Below are 13,029 nucleotides of genomic sequence, written 5' to 3'. Positions count from 1 at the left end.
AATTTTGCAAAAAAGAAGAAAGTGCAAAAAGCACAAAACATAGAGCGCTAGTGATAGTCAATAGTCGCAGTAGAATGGGAACTGGGCGCAATTTGAGGCTGGCAGAGTGTGGGTCAGATACTCCAACCAGATTCAGCCTGGTCAAAGATTTTACCTTCTGACTTAGGGCACGATTTATATGTTGGCAGCGGCAACCAAGTTCCCTGCCTACCAACATAGTGGGCCACTCGCATTGTTTCATTTCAGGTGCACCACCATGAACTGTCTGTGAAATGGCACCATTAAGTCTCCCAGCCATAATTTTAGCAAACAACTTGTAGTCAGTGTTCAATAAGGAAATAGGCCTGTAAGATTCAACATTCTTTGGTGATTTCCCTGGCTTAGGTATTAACGATATATTCACCTCATTCCATGAGGAGGACAGAGAAATAACCCCCAAGAAAATCTCATTAAACAGCTTACACATAATCGGGATGAAAATTCCAGCCAATAATTTATAAACTTCAGCGGGAAGGCCATCTGGCCCAGGTGCCTTACCTCTTTTTCCCCCCCTAATAGCTTCCTCAACTTCACCCTCCGTAATCTCTTGATTCAAGACATCCTTATACTCATCCGGTAAGGGATCCAATAATTCCGTCCATCTCTGGACCCCCAGGTCTTCAACCACCAAATCCTCATGATAAACTTTCCCAAAATACGCATGAAACACTGCAGCTATTCCTTTACTGTCCGTAATCATTAAACCCGTCTCCTCACACTTTACTTCTTTGATCATGTTACGAACTTGATCATTCTTTGTCTTCCAAGCTAAAAGCTTGCTGTACCCCTCCCCATATTCAAAATGCGCAAACTGGCTGGCGTCCCACTTCTACTTAACTCTCTCACTCAAGATTCCGGCTAAATCTGTTTTTAAATCAGTGAGCTCTTTTAAAACCTCATCACTACGCCCCCTGTTACCCGGAGTAACTAAAACCACCTCCATTTTGTGACTCTACTATAGTAAAGTCTTCTTTTTTTGCTGTCATAGCTCCCAACCTCCCCCGCAGAAATGCCTTGTATGTATCCCAAACAATCTCTGTCGTAGCTGACCCCTGATTCATCTAAAAAAATAAATAAATGTTGTCTCCTCCTTCAAAACCTCCACTGCCACCTGATCAGAGAGTATCGTTCGATCCAACCTCCAAATTGAAGCCAATGTGCTGCCCCCTATTCTTAATTTAAGAGATATAGCTGAATGGTCTGAAAGATGTACTCCAACATGGCCACCTGAACAACTTATTTATTTATTGAAGTTTTGTATAGCGCTAGCTGGAGCCGAGGGTATCAGAGCGCTTCACAGCATGTACAATTATGAGCAAACAAGATCTGAGCGGGAAACGAGAGCAGAGAAGAAAACAAAACAAAAACACCTTCAGTAACCCCACTCAGGGGAAGTTTGTAAACCGTTGCGTAACATGTCTCCAGGTGGAGGGGATTCACGAGGTGGAAAAGTAATCCTTCCTCAAGTCATTTCTGGGTTACTCTTTACGGCCGAGGTCGCTCTAGGCTTTGAGAAGTGTCTTGAATTTCGGGAAGGAGGTGGTCATTCTGATGTGAGGTGGGATGGAGTTCCAAATCCTAGGCGCATTACCCGTGAAGGATTTATTTGTGGTTTTGAGTTTCCGCATTTTCAGTGGGATGAGTAAAAGCGTGTTGGAGCTTCTGAGGTTCCTGGACTGACCGGCCCTTTTGAGTTTGGCGGCCAGATATTCCGGTTTGCCTGTGTGCAAGGCTTTATGCGTGAGACAAGCTGTGCGGAAGCTGGCTCGTTGATCAATAGGAAGCCACTTCAGTTCCCTAAGTGCCGGAGAGATGTGCTCAAACTTCTTCGTTCCTGTGCCCATTCTTGCTGCGACATTGAGGGTAGTGGTCAGGGGACCTAGGTGAGATTTTGCTGATCCGGTCAATGTTGGGATTCCATAGTCCATTCTGGAAAGCACCAATGCTTGTGTGGCCTGTTTAAGATCTTTTGGAGGGAGGAAGGGTTTTATTCTGTACAGCAGCTTCAGGTTTAGGAACGCGCTTTTTGCGGCTTCTGAGATGTGTTTTTTCATGTCCAGCTTGGGGTCGAGGGTAATCCTTAGGGATTTTACCGAGTCCATTGGTGCAAGGACCCCATTGAGGCCATCTATGGCTTTGAGCCATTCTTCGATTTGCGGGGTTTTGTCTCTATTAGAGTTGAGGAGAACTTCTGGTTTCTCTTGGTTGAGTTTGAGGTGGTTCGTTGAGAGCCACTGTTGGACCTCTTTGAGCGTGACATTTAGTCTGTGGATGTCTTCGATCGAGGTGGTTTCCAGGTAGAGTTGTGTATCGTCGGCATAGAGGTGGAAGGGGATGTTGGAGTTCCTTAGAAGAGTGGTGAGGGGTTCCATGTAGCTGTTAAGGAGATGTGGAGAGAGTACTGACCCTTGTGGAACTCCTCTACATACGGGGGGGTCAGACTCAAAGTTGTTGATTTTTATTCTTTGTGAGCGGTTGTGTAAGAAGGAGGAGAACCATTTTAGTACTGTCCTTTCAATGCCTGCTCTCTCCTGGAGGACTTTTAGGATGAAACAACTGAATCAACCAACCTTTGGTACACCAAATAATAATCAATCCGGGATTCATGATTATACTTTTTTATTATAAAACGTAAATCCTAACTGCTGTCCAAACCTACACCTCCAAATGTCACATAAACCCAGCTGAGTCATCAGCAGTCTGACTCTATCTGACATTCTAGGATACACAGCCGCTCTACTCTTTTCAGATCGATCTAATTTGTGATCCAAAACTGCATTAAAATCACCTGCCATGATAACACGTCCCGATAAATTCAATAATTCCCTAGCCAAATCATCTAAAGGACCTATATCGTCCTGGTTCGGACCATAATATCCCACCAAAATAAGCACTTTCCCATATACCCTTACCTTAACAATCAACCACCTCCCTCCTACGCTAGCAGCCTTACCATCCACCAAAATATTAAACCTTGTTTAAGTAAGACTGTGACTCCCTTAGTCACGGCTGTCTGTGGAATATATACAGCCTGAGCCAGCCAGCGCTGAGTAGTAAACAGCTCCTTACTCTCCTCTCCAGTTAGGTGGGTCTCCTGTAAAATAGCTATTTGTGCCAGAGAATCCCTCAAATATTTCAGAATCAACTCCCGTCTTCTCTTCACCCGCATTACATTAACATTCCACAATAGAATTTTCAACTCGTGAAGACTACCCCCACTCATCCCACCCATCAGCAGTCATACTCTCGCACCCTCCATTCCAATCACAGCAAAAACGCACTTTAGGATTTTTCTGCATTTTCCCTCTCCTTCCCCCCGCCACCACCCCAAAAGAAACCTAAAACCCACCCCCTTTCCCCGAAACACCCAGTCCAAATACCCATGGCTATTAAGCCCTATGGGTTTCCTTGACGGGCAGTGCCTTAAATAAACTTAAACCAAAAACTACACATGTGGAGTCCATTAAGAAACAACATAAACAGTCTCGAAAAACATCCTAGAATTCCAGCTTTAAATATCTCCATGTTGACATTGTGCCAAGAAATTATCTACCTCTTCAACAAAACGGAGAGAGTACATCTTGTTGTTCCACATCACCTTTAAAAGGGCTGGAAACTTCAACTGGACTGAATCCCCTAATTTCCTCAGTGGCTCAATCCTTTTGCCAAGCTCCCATTGTCTATTAGCAGTGATAGACGATAAGTCTGATCTTACTTCAACCTAGCGAAAATCTTTTCTTTCAAAGTATACGTCATGAAGTTTATCAAAATTCTCCTGGGTTTAGCACGATTAGGGTTCAACCTGAAGGGACCACGATGTATTCTCTGAATATCTATGGAGATCTCCTCCTCTGTCTCCTCTAACTGCAACTCACTCTTCAACAACTGCACTACATATTTTCGAATGTCTGCTCCTTCTTTACCCTCAGGGAGTTTTACAATTTTCAGATTATTTGTCTCTGCATGTTCTCCAATCTTTCTACCCTTGCCTTGTGGTCCCTTTCCTTAATCTTAACAACTTCTAGTTCTTTCAGATTAACCATAACCTCCTCTCTGAGGTCCTTAACCTCAACCTCAAGTGCTATAGTTCGAGTACTCAAATCATATATCTTCTTCTCTAGCAGACCGCAAGCCACCCTAATACTTTCCTGGTTCGACACTGATATCTCAAACCTCTTATGCATTTCTAGATTCAAATTTTTTAACATGTCGATTATAGAGAGATCACTGCCCCCCTGCTCAACCTCCCCGTGTTGCCCTAGAGTGTCGGATTGCATTTCCTCAGAAGTTGATTGTGTAGCATCAAGTGCTGGGACTACCATAATATCAGGGCTAGTTGCCTCAGGACCTGCGTCCTGGCATAGTACATTTAAATTAACCTCAGCCTGAACCTGTGGAGCCTCATCACCCTCACCCATATCTAAAGATAAAACGTGAAAACGATTAGGACTCGAATGTTTAGACCAGTCCGCCAAATCTGTATCGAACACCTCTTCCAAGCCGTCCCCTACACTAGCCCTGTTCTAATATAGCTGCCTTCCCTTGGGGGTCATCGCTGGCCCTGTTAATTTTGTTGGTGGTGATTTCCCTTTCAACACCAAAGTCTTTGGCAACACCTTAAAATATGATCTAAGTGAGGGAGTCACTTTAATCTTACGCTCTACTGAGCCCCCCGTTGCCAGCTTCTTACAGCTTTTTTTTTAAATTCTTAACAGTGCGCCTGTCCCTGGCCTTGACCTCCTTAACCTCTAAATTGTTAGAGTCCTCCTGGTTAAATAACAACTTCTGTCCCCCCCTCCCGGCGCTCCTTAAGGTGTACCTGGAAATAGCCTTGAGCCTGCCCCTGGCACTACTCCATCCCCCGGGTTTCTAACCTCAACAGGGTCCCCCCCAGATGAGTTAAACACATTCACAGATTTGAAGGCTGCAGAGGCACTACCATTTATCCTAAGGGGTGAAATCTCCTGCAACTGTTCCTGGCGTTGAGTAGAGAAAAAAAGTACCTTAGATGCCTTTGGCAGTGAAAAGTTCTTCTCCGCAGTATTTTCACCCCTTCTATCTGCCTGCCTCACCCCCGTCCTCTCCCTGGAAAGAGAATCCTAACCGCTGCTCTGCAACTTTTTCCAACCTCGGAGGCTGCTCGCTACCAGCTGAGCTCTGCCTGACTCACAGGCTCCACCTCCGTGAACTCCTCGCGTCTCTGCGAACTCCCTGCACCGACAGGAACCAGTCCCGCCATACACGTCCCAGAACCTGAGATTTACCAACAGCCCGCGCACTCCGCTAGCTCGGAGCTCGAGCCGCACATCACGGAAGAAAACTCCACATCCTCGGATGCCAAGCCGGTCAACGCACACTGGACTCCCACACGGTACGGTACGTAGAAAACAGCCTAGAGCTCCTCCTGCCTAAGCCGACACCCGCAGCCTGCAACTAGCCGGCCGCCATGTTTTCCCCCGGATGAGAGTGTGACTTAATTTTGACCATTTCTGGTACTCGCATAGTATGAAAAGAGCTAAAAACAGAGAAAATGCAATATGTAACTTAATTGTTTTATTTATTTATAAATAATTTACAAATGTTATTAACATATCAAAAAAATCTTAGTCCATACAAAGTTTGCAATTATGCAAAGAAAACATAGAGTGGAATCACTTTGCTCCTTCTTCTTTCCCGTTGCTGCTTGCTCCACTACTTAATCCACAAGCAGCGAAAATAGTGAAAATTAATTTGCCTTTGTTTGAAAAGTAAAACACTTTTTTCTTACCCAATCTTACTACACCATCACTCCCCAACAATCGGGGTCCTACAATGTCCCTTTGTTTGATCTGTCTGGTTGGGTGTAAAACCTACTGTGACATTATTCACGAAATGGCCCCTTTAAGCACTGTGATGGAAGACAACCTTCGCTGGTAGGTGCGTAAGCACAGAAAGTTTGAAGTTAAAGTACCAGTCTTTTGATGTACCTAAAGCAGTGATGGTGAGAGCAGCACATGGGGCCCACAAGCTGGCCATGGATGGCCATTTGGCTTGAGCATCATGGTCCAACAGAGCCTCAGATTTAGCAACTTGTTAATTTTTTATTTTTTTTATCTGAAAAAGCTAGAGTTATTGTTCGGAACTTTGGAAACTACAAGTGACCCTCATTTGTTTGGGCATCGGAGGGCCTGGCTGGTGTGATAGGATACTGATGGCTATTATATTCTAAGTCCGAGTTGGGCATTTCCTATTAGCATAAGATAGATATCCTGTCGTTTATGAAATACATCAAAAGACTGGTACTTCAACTTCAAACTTTCTGTGGCTACGCACCTACCAGCGAAGGTTGATTAAAAATTCGCTATTTCCTATGTATGATGCACAATCGCATTGCAAAATGAGAAATCGCAAAAATAGCGATTCCTTACGTTGCGAGAACCAGAATTCTGCAAATTCCCTAGCGATTTCTTATTTTCCAATTTCGCAAACGGGATATCGCAAAATAAGAAATTGCTATGCAATGTATGAAAAAATCGCAAATAGCGAATTCACGAAATTCGCAATTTAGAGAATCGCAATTAACATCAAGTAGGTGCAGGTGGTAATCAGGTGCAAACTATTTAAGGAGTCCCACAATGCAACAGACTTTTTCCACAATGGCTGGGCTGTACGTGATAGCCAGGAGGCTGCGACTCAGAGCTGCTGCACAGAGGAGGAGACGCCAGGAGAGGATATTCCGTGCGCGCATTACCATTTTCCAGCGCCTGAGGAGGACAGCCATACACACTTCAGGCTGGATGAAGAGAGCATCCTTGATTTAATTGAGGAACTCAAACCCTTTCTTGAACACCCCACACGCAGGACACACTCCATCCCCACCCACATCCAGGTCCTGTGCTCACTGCACCTCTTGGCATCAGGTCATTTCCAGGGGGTGATTGCCTCAGCAGGAGGGGTGTCACAGAGTGCACTTTCGCGCTTTTTCCACGCGTTCCTTGATGCCATGGTACAGAGGCTGCATCACCACATTCACTTCCCAAGCACCTTCACAGGCACTAGACAAGACCAAGCAGGACTTCTATCAATTAGCCCAATTTGCCCCACGTCATTGGATGCATAGATGGGACACATGTTGCAATATCCCCCCTCCCACAATGAGTACGTGTTCAGGAATCGCAAATCCTACCATTCCTTGAACATACAGGTGGTGTGTGATGCCAAGCACATCACCACGGACATTGTCGCTAAATACCCAGGCAGCACGCACGACACTTTAATCTTCCGTCACAGTGGGATACACCGTCGACTCACAAGTGGGGAGTTTGGTGAGGGATATCTACTAGGTAAATGTATTTGTACAGAGGCCACACTAGGTAAGGATAGCATGTACAAGACAGTGTTTAACCATATTCATCCCACCCTACAGGTGACAGTGCGTATGCGGTCCGTGAGTTCAGTCTGACGCCCTACCTGAATCCAGCCAATGCTGGGGAGCGGCGGTACAACAGCGCCCACATAGCAACAAGAGGCACCATTGAGCGGACATTCGGGATACTCAAGAGCAGATTCAGATGCCTACATAAGAGTGGAGGGGCACTACAATACAGCACCTAGACCTGTTGCAAGATAGTGATAGCATGTGCCATGCTGCACAACATCGCCACCAGGAAAGGCACACCGGTGGAGCTCAGTGAATCGGATTCATCAGATGTGGAGGGGCCAGCTCCAGGAATGGACGTTTTTATTAATTCCTACTGTAAGATCAGTGCAACATCCTTATACCTTCCTAAATTACTTTTAGGGTACCACTGAGACCCACCTTCGCATCTAGGGTTGCCCCACCCTGTCCTGAGGAAGACCCGCATGGCCAAGGTCTAACTTACCTGCGTGGCTGCAAGACGGGTCGAAACGTCAACGTCCCCCTTTTTATCTTTGACCTGGACCCTATATCCATATCTACACGTGCCACATGTGAATCTCATTCCATGAAAAATTGTATTTAAAAGCATACTACTGAGTTTGTGGCCAGGCCATCAAGGACGGTGATTTACAACCAGTCCGCTTCTTCTTTTTATTCATACCTACTGTTTCCTAATGTCACTTCCATGATTCTTCTTCCCTCACCACTGCACACCTGAGCACTCTCCTTTACGCACGTTCCCCCTTTGGAGCAACCTTTAATGTGCCAATATCTCATGCAGATTATTTAACAATTAAATTGCCTCACCAGTTGACATGAAAATAAAATGCATGGTGAAATAGAATTTTTTTTTATGTCACAATTACTGATCTTTTGTTTATTGTTGTCTATTTTGAGTAAAATTATTGAGTATCAAGAGCAGACGGAATGTTCTTTTATATGCTCATAAATAATGTACTGAATGCTTAAAGCTAAAATGATTTATTTCTCCCCATATGAATATGGTCAAGGACCATTGTTTTTTGTATCAAACTGTACCCAGGTCCAAGACCTTTTAGGGTGACCCCATTTTTATAATGGTTCCCTTAACAGAGCAGGAACATTTAGAAAGCTGTGAAACAAACGGGCGTACTTTATTTACACCTTAACTAAAGTAACAGTATAGAAGAACAGAAGGTGTCCTAGACAACGTATATTTAGGCACCCCTTTACTTTTAAAGACATCTTGCACTAAACATGTAAAAACATAATAAACTCTCTGCAAACTTTAAAGATAGTGTTTTATGTTAACATGCATGAACGTTTTACCTTAGTATAAAAGATTATATCACGATATTGAGAGGCATTTAGTAGCACTGATAGTTCTCCAGTATTGGGGTGTCTTTCATAGATTCACATGCCTGAATCATTCCCCATCGTCGGAGTGGGAGTCCCAAGGTACATAAAAAAGCAAAAACTATGCACATAATAACCAAAAACCTTGGTAGCATGACACCAGGAAGTAAAGTAGCCCAAAGCTACAAAGAAAAAGTTCCACATCTATGACTATCATAGTCATTATACATCGTCCAAACTGCAGTCAATCAGGCAACAGCACCCACCAGAATGTTCTTCTCAGAGGCTCAGGCTCTCAGATTTTCTACCGCCCGTCGTGTGAAGGGAGTCTCCCTGAGCTCTGCTCAGTATTTCTCAATTCTTTAGGAATTTTCTGTGCTTAGGATGTCTTCTTCAAAGAAATCTCTATTCAGACCTTGTGAGTCTTGTGGTAAGGTCTGGCTTTTCTCTGAAGACCCCCACAAGAAATGCATTTACCTCCTGTACACGGATCACCAGGTGAGAGACTGCAAGATATGCTGGACTTTCCCTCAGAAAACCCTCATAGACAGAGAGGGGCGTCTAATTCTGTGGCTACAGAAGATTAAGGATCAAGATAATCCAGTTTCTGAGGTGGGAAGTATTGCCTCTGGGTCATCTGTGTCCTCTAGGAAGAGGGCTGCTGAAGAGGTTTTGTCTTCTCGTGGGGCTAAGGTGTTAAGGGAAACAACAACCCTCTAAGGGTTCTGAAGTGCCTTCCACCTCTAAAAAGGCTACTCCACCTTCTAAAGGCAAGCCTCTGCCTTCCACGCCCCCGAGAAAGTCTGTGAAATCTCAACCTTCAAAGCTGATTTCTGAGAAGATTTCCTCTCAGAAAAAGACCCCTTCGTCGATGACGTCGGCAGTGACCTTCTTGTCACCGAGGCCTCAAATGATTATGCCTTCGGCTTCATCCCCGTCGACACTGGTCTCTATGTCTGTGAAACCCATCTTGTCGACGAGAGAGACAGTGCCTTTCGTCGGCGTCCCGTCGACAAAGAAGGGCAGAAGAATCTCGTCTACGAGGCAGTCGTCGACGACCACCTCATATTCTAAGGCTGCCTCGTCGGCTGCTTCCTCGTCGACTGCGGGCTCGTCGGCTGCTTCCTCGTCGACTGCGGGCTCGTCGGCGAGAACTGCATCTTTGTCGACGGCCGTGTCATTGATGAAGACTACCTCGGCGACTAACACCTCATCGTCGACGAAGACAACGTCGTCGTCTACGGAAACTTCCTCGTCAATGTTTTGTTTACCTTTTGGTTACAATTCCATCGACGACGACCCCGTCGACAGCCCTCGCATCGACGCAGAAATTGTCCTCTTGTACGGAGCTGCAGGTCTGGTCAGTGCCTACGGCTATGACATCTACGCCGTCTACGGCAACACCTTCTTTGTTGCAGAGACGTGGTTCTACGCTGGAGCCACTGTCTCCATTGCATTTTTCTCCAAATAAGGTACCTCGTCAGGTTCCTGAACAATTACTGGATTCAAAAGAAAGTGATGAGGACTCTGAGGTGGATGACAGATTTGGAACAGCTAGAAGCCCTTCAGGATTGTTTATAAAGTTTCAGGAGGATGATCAGGATGAACAACCTTCCCCTTGACCTGTGGCCCCACCTCCGGATACTATGCCTTCAGCTCAGATGCCTCTAGCTTTATTGAACAATCTCCAACATATGCTAGACGATTATTACCGCCTGCCGGTAACCGGCATTACCGGTTCCCTCCTTCTGAATCGACAGAGTCCGTTCCACCGACACCTGTTCCTCAAGCTTCCACCCCAGCATTTAGGTCTCCTAGACCGCCTTCGCCGGTACCATCGCATCATTCTCCTGATGCAAATTTACCAGATGATGAAAGAGAGGAAGGTGAAGTAGATGAAAGAGCTCTTAAGTCGGAGTGGGATGGATACCAAATCCAAACTCCATCTCCTTCAACTCCAGTTCCCACTGATTCTCCTCCGGCGGATATCGGAGGCTTCCACCTCCTCATGGAAAGGGCAACTCAAAGATTCCTTCTTTCCATGGAAACAAAGAAGGATGAATGCTTCCTGTACGATTTTAAGGATCAGCCACGGAGGCAGATATGAACAATTCCAATTATAGATTTTATCTGGAAGGAGGGATTGAAGGTAATGATAACTCCAGCGTCTATCCCTCCAGTTTTGCCCCACCTGGACTGGAAGTTTTGTTAACTTCCAGCCACATTGCTGCCCTTACTGCACTGCTTATTTTATGCCAGTTGTAGCAGGTGGTGGTAACAAGCCCTCGTTTTTGAAGACCTGGACTTATTGTTCAACATCAGACTAACTTTGAGTCTGAGCAGGAGAGAGAAAGGTGAAAAAGATTGAATGGCGGAAAAGAAGGGTAGGGAAACAGAGACACAGGGAGAAAGCTGACTTGCACCTAGTGAAGCTCAATAGACTTTGTCGGGAAATGGAACCTGGCCAAGTTGGAATGGTATAGTTAGATATATGCCTGTCCTATCCTTCTTCTACACTTATTCCTAGCTATCCTGTACTTTCTTATCTTGATCCTATCCTCAAACTATAGCCAGCAGAGGGGGACCCGCTGAAAAAAGTACTTTTTGCCCTCATACCTTGTATTAACAAAGACGGGAAACCCATATACCATTGTTTTGCTGCATGTATATAACATCGCAAAAATAAAAAATAGAAAAAGAGCACAGAAGAGAGTAAAATGGTGCAGAGTGAATAAAGAGCCATGATGAGGTGGAATCAAGACCAGACAGCCTCCGTAGTTTGCAACACTGGCATTCAGAAGTTCTACCAATGGTCTCGAAAGACAAACTTTGAGCCCCTGCATTTCTTTTTTTCACACATTAAGCCCTAACTGGCAACAAGGCCTCATCCTCACACTTTCAGGTTCCCATTACCAGCTGAGCATGGGACCACAATACAAGAGGATTGAATTGGTCAAGGGCATTGTGCTCAATTTTTATAGTCACTAATGAGACACTTCTCCTGATAAATAAACAATATTTACTGTTCTTCTTAAGCGGAAAGAAATCTGGGCCTCGCAGGTCAGTCGGGCAACTAGGGCTCCTGGCTGAAAGCATTCCTAGTGGGCAACGCTTCAGTGTGTTTCTGGAATTGATCGAAGTTTGGCTGAAACCTGTAGTTTCGGCAGACTATGGCTAGAACTGGCGATGGCTGCTGCCTTTTACCTTCTGCCTCCACACCGCCTGCCAGAGCCCCACAGTCTATCGCCTGCCAGCGCCCTCTGTGTATAGCTGCCAAGGTTTTAGATTGCTATGTGTGACTTTTCTATAATTTCAGAGCAATTATGAGTGACATTTCAAAGACTATGAGTGACAGTTTCTCATTAGCCAAAATAAAGCAATGACGGGGAGGGAAACATATAAACATCAGAAATTGCACTCATTTGTGCAACAAGAAACTTTAGGAAATAGAATCCGTTATTAGCATTACAGTAGTCACCCGTCATTACCACTTTCCAGGCTTGGCACAGCCATAATTCAATTTGCCGAGGCCATAGTTACAGACACAGTGCGGACAGGCCAGTGCTAGCAGCAGACAGCGCTGCAAGGCCACTTGTACCCAGAGTTAAGTTAATGACTCTACCGTAAGACTCGTGGAGGGGGCACCTCCAGGCCTCCTGTCCCAGATTTATGACGTCAGCATGTGTTCCTCTGCTCTCTCTGCTAGTTGCCGCCTCCAGCCCGACATTATATGTGATATTTTTTGGCTGTGTGCTTCATGAATATCATATGCCCCCAGTTTTTCCTATCTTTTCTCCTTCTCTCCCCGTCCCAAACGCATCTTGTAGCCTGTTAGCTGCCTTCTTTTGCAAACTTCCCGTTCTGGCAACAGGACCGGAGGTGACATCCCACCCCCCCATGGCGCTCCGCGGGCAGACTTTGAATTACATCCTGCCTCAGTGGCTCCACGGGGTGGGCATCAGAATACATTGTAGCAGCAGTGCAGCACAGTCAACCTGATAGAAGCCAGCTGCAATCACCACAAGCATGCAGAAGCAGTGTGTGTAGGCCACAGCCTTGATTGGAGCTACATTTTACCTCGTCTACCACCACCTTCACTCGCTCCCTCATACCTGCCCATCTTTTTTCCTTCTACCCGGTGCCTTGCCTCTCTACCCTTATTGCCATCTCCATCGCTGGGGTTCATTCGCTCTCCTCTCTCCCCTCAAACCCCCATACTCCTCCTCTTGCCTCCTCACTCCTCTCACCTGCTGCTC

This window comes from Lissotriton helveticus, chromosome 7 (genome assembly GCF_964261635.1).
Source record: "Lissotriton helveticus chromosome 7, aLisHel1.1, whole genome shotgun sequence".
Classification (NCBI taxonomy): Eukaryota; Metazoa; Chordata; class Amphibia; order Caudata; family Salamandridae; genus Lissotriton; species Lissotriton helveticus.
This window is presented reverse-complemented; position numbering follows the sequence as displayed.